The sequence below is a fragment of the Homalodisca vitripennis genome, chromosome 6 (genome assembly GCF_021130785.1).
Source record: "Homalodisca vitripennis isolate AUS2020 chromosome 6, UT_GWSS_2.1, whole genome shotgun sequence".
Lineage (NCBI taxonomy): Eukaryota > Metazoa > Arthropoda > Insecta > Hemiptera > Cicadellidae > Homalodisca > Homalodisca vitripennis.
The window spans coordinates 167,462,501-167,469,099 of NC_060212.1; positions in this window are offsets into that span (position 1 = coordinate 167,462,501).

Here is a 6,599-nt window from a genome sequence, read left to right on the forward strand (position 1 = left end):
ATTCATGAATGATGAAGTCCTAAAGTTGAACACATGTTACACTTACACGGCAAAGCTATAGTTGATGGAAGTAGCAACGTCAAGCTGACAATCCATCATTCATTATCCAAGCAACCATGACGTTGATGTATGTTCGGTTACTCTCCGTGTCGTGTCTTGTCTTATAATGAACTTTTTAACTGACACATACAATCTATCAAATTCAAGGTTATGTTGATCCTGGTTGGTTCCAAAAGGAAAACGACGCTTTATTTCAGGTGTTTCAGGTTAATAACTTAAATTATTAACTCACACATACATAAAAGACAACTACTCGTTCATTACTAATTCAATCATTTACAAACTATTCCCGTATATGTCATAGGGAAGAGTCCAAATACCAGTTCTTATCTGATCAAACAAGTCTCCGAATTAAAGTTGCCATAAATATAGGTACAGTACACTTATATAAGAACAACAGTTACCCGCAGCTTCGCACGCAATTAGGTAGTTTTTGCACCCAGCACTTCCGGTTAGAGTGAATTAAATTTCCGAGTCTAATGTTGAGTTTGCCTTTTTCCCACGATCAAGAAAATATGTTAAACATGTATATTTATGGTCATTGTAATTTATTTTGTTAAATAGTAAAATTTTCTTTTAGATCTAATACTTAATATTTGCTCAAAATGTACAGCCAACAGTACATTGACAATGAAAATACGCGTTTGTTTCTTTACAAACTGAAAATATTGTTTATATTTTAGAACGTTTTTGTTCCAATACTGATTTGCCTATTTCTGATCAAGAAAATATATACACTAGCAGTTGCCCGCGACTTTGCACGCAATTTCCTGTTGAAAAAAACAGTACACTATATTCACGTATTATTTTTCTATCACATTCTAAACACTCCTGACATAATTATTGATAGTCTTTCCTTCGTGAGCCTCTTGGACGCATTATGAAGGTATGTACCATATGACCTGCCTCTATCTTTCGAGGTTTTTTGCTAGTTGTTGATAAGTTATTCAGTACAACTAACTGATATACTGTAGATGAATTTCGATATACTAATTAGGTTGTAAAGAATCAAGTTCGGTCTGTTAAATTAATTATCTGCCTAAGATATTTCCAGTATTATTGTGGAGTTTGCCTTGTGCTCCGATCAAAAAAATGTATCAACGAAACCAATTTCGATCATAAAGCGTCTTCTTTCGGCTCTTTTTATTTACCGTCGATCTAACCAAATTCGATTACTTTATGTGCAAACATTCAGGGCTTAGTACAATGAGGTGGTTTTTATAACAGTGTTTAATAGTATTTTCATTGCACTAGATAGTTTAGATCATTGGTGCAATCTAAATTTAAGATTAGGCAATAATTTTTTCTATGCAATCTACATTACACTACTGATCAAGGACTTTTAAATAATAATTTTCTAAATGTTAAATGTAAACAAATGTGTCTGCCTCATTGATGAGCTTCAGCTGAAAGTATTAACAGCTGTTAAGTGTCAGTTCACTTTGTATTAGGTGTCGTAGCGTTTGGGGGCATTGTGTAAGATATATGAGTATTTACCTAATCTAAAACGGCGTAAAAATAACTGTACTCACTATAAATGCAAACAAATTGAAAATAATAAACGATATTTACACAGAACAGCTGATTACAATAGAAATACTCGTTTAATATTTCACGTTAGAGGACAGAGTGGGATTTTATCGCTACTTTAAAGACCAGTGGGGCGTAGCCTGGAGGGAATTTCGAAATAAGAATAGGACTATATTCATCCCTGGGATCCTAATAATGTCCATGTTAAATTTCAGCGCAATCGGTTGAATAGTTTATGCGTGAAAACAAAACAAACAAATAAAGGCACATTCGCATTTATAATATTACTAGCTGACCCAGCGAACTTTGTTCCGCCTTAAAGGCAATATCACATGATCACATTTTGTACTTTTTAAATTAGGATAATTGTAAATAAAAAAATATAATTATTCAATGATTCTTTATTTGCCATTTATTGTAGCACCTTGTGATAAACCATTTTTTGTTTTTTTTATTAGGCGCGAAAAAAATAACGCGGAAGGTCTTCCGACCTGTGAACATGCCACATATAATGGACCATGGGAAAAACATGGATGTTCGAGATTAAGACCACAAACTTTTAACGATTGGCCTTGTGACTTATTTACAGTCATGGCGAATGCAAGACGGATCAGAAATTGAAGTCGTTTAAATTGAAATGGCATGTCGGTTGGGATCATCGGGATACTCGGAATGACAACTTCCTCACCTTTGAATTTTCCTTTGAGTATTGTGGCGTAAATAAAATTGTTCATCAATTTACTTACCACCAAATGTGTTCCGTTGCACAGTTTTGGCTGGTTTAAGTTTTTAAGCATGATTACAACAACCAAACTTTAGTTGTAAATTGCGCTGTGGTAAGCCAGGTACATCCAAGGAGTTTAAAAATTCAATTGGATAGTTGGTGGCATCACCTTCATTTGCTACACAGTCAATAGATTTGATAGAATGCAGTGTACCAATGATCTCATTCTGAATTATGTAGTTTAAGTCATCTACATCTTTATTCTTAGCTACCAAAATTGCTCGCTCACTCAACCATTCATTATTTTTGAGGTTAGTAATGATGTTTGGGAATACTTTGTTAATGAGTTCGTCTTTCGATGAGACAAAGTTATAGAAATTCGGAGGAAATGAAATCAATCCGCTCGATTCGTCGACAGGTACTCGACGATTACCGATAGTCAGCAATTGCTCAGAGAAATCTTCAGCAGATGTATCGTTCAACAATGCAACTCTCATGTTTGTTGTCAGCTGAAGTTTCTTAACATAGATTCGATGATTTGAGGCAAGCGTTTATCTCGTCGGCAGCAGTCGATCTGGGAATTACTGGCAATGTTTGGCGGAAATCGCCAGGCAGTAAAATCATTGAGCCTCCAAAACATCTCGAGTCATTACGTAGATCTTGCAATGTTCGGTAGAGTGATTCCAATGCACGTTTATGCGCGATTGTGCATTCGTCCCAGATGATGATCTTCGATTCTGATAAAACTTTGGCCATAGCGGAGTGCCATATTGCATGTTGGTTTTTCAATATATTCCAGATTTAACGGCAATTTTAATGCAGAATGTGTCGTACGACATCCTTTTAGTAATTTGGCTGCTATTCCAGAAGAAGCAACTGCAACCGCAGTGTTGGATCTTGCACGAACAGTGGCTAAAATTACTGACATGAGGAATGTCTTACCAGTTCCACCAGGGGCATCCAGGAAATAGAAACCACCATTTCCATCATCAGTTGCCTTCATTAATGTATCACAAACTTCCATTTGTTGGGGATTCATCAGGGGTACATTCGTTTGAACTTCTAAATCTAATTCCTGGTGATCATATTTACGTTTCCGTTCCAATTCTCGATTAAATGCGTCATTCATTTCACAATTTGGCACTGGCATTCCTAACCTGACAAATAAACTACCGCATATGAGATAGCACATGTCTTCAATCAAAAGCAAGGCCCTATTATGTATCTCCTAATTCATTTCAAGATTGGGATTTCTTGAATTGACACGAATTTGATGTAAAATATCTTCTGCCATATTATCCTTGTATTTGTGCCATAGGTTAGATGGGTTCGATGGAAAGCATGTCGAAATGATGATAGCAAATAATGTAATCTGACTTGGAGATGCAGAGATAATTGCTTTCAATTGTAAAAAATTAAAATTTTAATTGTATTATCTGGATAGTAAAGTCTATGTTTAACAGTGATTGCAGAAACAGTTGAAACAAAATTTGCTGTTTCTCTTAAGCTTACTCTATGCTTTCAAACTATAAGTGTAAAGAAATGTAAAATAGTAATTAAATGATATAAAAATATGTTTCTTTTGTCGCATTATACATGTTTACAAAGAACAGCTGATTAAATTTGAAAAGGCTCTTTCACTTAATAACATATGTTTGCTGCAATGCATTTCTTACGGGTATTTCTGTAACTTTTAGAGACCAGTGGGGCGGAATCCTGAATCGGGAACGGGATAAAAAGTATCCTATGTTCTTATCCCAGTTCTTAGCTACCTCCCTACCAATTTTCAGCCAAATCGGATCAGGCGTTCTTGACTTATAAATAGTGTAACTAACACGACTTTCTTTTATATATATAGATTAGGATTAGGTTTTATAGATACAGTTTTGAGTAATTGTAACAAAAATAAAATCAACTGTTACGACCATTCTAATGTGTTAAGGTGTAACAAAAAATCAAGTTAATTTACAAACACAATAAGTCGAGTAACGTTTAATTGATAATGAAAAGTACTTTATGATTGTCATTACTGCTCATATTTATAAATTTAATTGTGAACTATTTTAGTTTTTTGGTAGACCTACACCAACCACTACAGAATTATCAAAATACGCATGCTACTCGTACATGTATAAACTTTATTATAAAGTGGTCTCAAGCTTTAATTTTAACTAAAATTTATTTTAAAGACAAATAAACATCATAACATAGCGCCTTTAAGTAGTGTTTGGCTATTTAGTACACGTAACTATCTCGTAATAGTGCAGTTTATAATGTGCAGGTGTCACAAAAACTTGTATCTTTTACATATCTTCTAAATTTAATCAATGGATCAACCCGTATAAATGGGTATGAACTGATCAGACCAGTACGCACCTGTCTAGCGCATCGCAGTGCAGCCACCGCCTGGGTTACTACTGTCCCGCAGGGAATCCCTGCTCCGCTGATAACGGCTGAATTGTTATAGATATCTTCGCTGCTACTGGATTTTTCTAGGTACGCCGCAGCGCCTGCATCTTCTTGACACCACACCCGCATTGCTGGTATTCTCTATCTTTCAGGCACTTGCTACCAGGGTGGGCCTATGTACCGAATTGAATAAACATAATATTAATATCATGACATCTGTTCAAATAAAAAAGAAATAAATAAAAATGCCAAAGCTTGCATTATTATTGACCGTTACAAATATCGCTATGACAGGGCGCTGGTCAGTGGTGAGGTCAGTTGGAGGTGTCTTGGGAAGGATTGCTCGGCGTCAGTTCGCACTACTTCTGATTATATAGAGATAATAAGCCGTAAAAACTCGCACACCGGTAAACACCCCGTAACAATGTGATCTTTGCTGAGCCCTCATCTGTCAACAGTAGTCCATTAACTAATCCGTTGATCTCCCAAATCTTGCTAGTGCCGAAAACTGTAGATAGACAATGCCAAACAGACGATTTATGCTTGAAATCTAAAGATGAACTGATTGCTCGTATTAATGAATTAGTAGTCTAAAGAAACAGTTTAATTGAAAAAGTCCAAGCCATAACAATCGAACAATAACAAAGCATCGCTGTTCGAAGCAGTAATTGTACCTGTTTATTCGACTCAAATAAGTTATCAACTGAAACGATAAATTAAAAAACGAAATTGGAAGTCTTAAATCCGACCTATCTATCCTCTCATTAGAAAATAAAACCAACCAAGAAATGATAGTTTCTTTGAATGACAATATCAACTGTTTAAATATTAGGATTGAAACCCTAAACAAGAATAATGATGTATCTGATACCGTTCCTTGATCCTGTTGTTCTGGTAGCGCCAGTGCCTCCTGTACCCAAATCCAACAAATCCTTCCCTCTCTCTAATGTATGTGAAATTATGTCTCCAACAATATTAAGTCACGATGAAAATTTGGAAAAGTCACGTTATTCGTTGCGGACCACTAAAAGAAGCGAAATATAAAGCAGAAGAGAACTTTTAACATATCTTTATCATTGTACAGTGAGCCACGGGAGAGGTCTTAATAAACTTCTTGATAAAAAGGTAAACTCTAAAACAACTTTACTAAAACCTAATTTAGTTCTACCAGGTGCCCCATTGAAGAAATTGCCAAATCGGTCAGTGCCGACAGTGAATACATAAAGGAAAATGAATTTGTGATTTACGTTGCTGGGACTAACAACATGGATCAGTCCGACATAAATATTCGACGAGTCGTTGAGACGTACGAAACTATGGTGGAATCCTCTCCCAAAGTGAATTTCCTCGTCTCTACAGTCCCCACAACATTTGACCTAAGTCTTTATTGTAGAGAAAATATCAATATAAGAACAGTCAACAAACATTGTAAAGAACTTGCAATTAATTTCCCAAACATGAAGCTATTGAACTTGGGTTCTAAACACCGTCACTTATTCCGAGGCTTCCATTCCTATTCAAGACATTGGACGGGCAGTTTCCGTCCTTCACTTCGCGCGGCCCAACGACTAAAGACGGGCAGCGCCCGTCCGCTAGACACGACATCGACGTAGTTGAATATATTGCCGATAGATCGCAGAGGCATTCACATTTGCTGGATATTTTGTTCTCAATATTCTAGTCTATGTTTTTCTTCTTAGGCAAAGCTTGCATCGCCAACATTGCTACCAACCTGGATCCTTCTTCTTATAGAGTAGAAATTCATGACTGGTCCTTATCAGATCACAGTTTTGAGTATGGAGATAGCTGAGGCATACACAAAATTGAACACGGTGTCTGTTATAAATCGGAACTCAACAAATGAAAATCGTTCCAT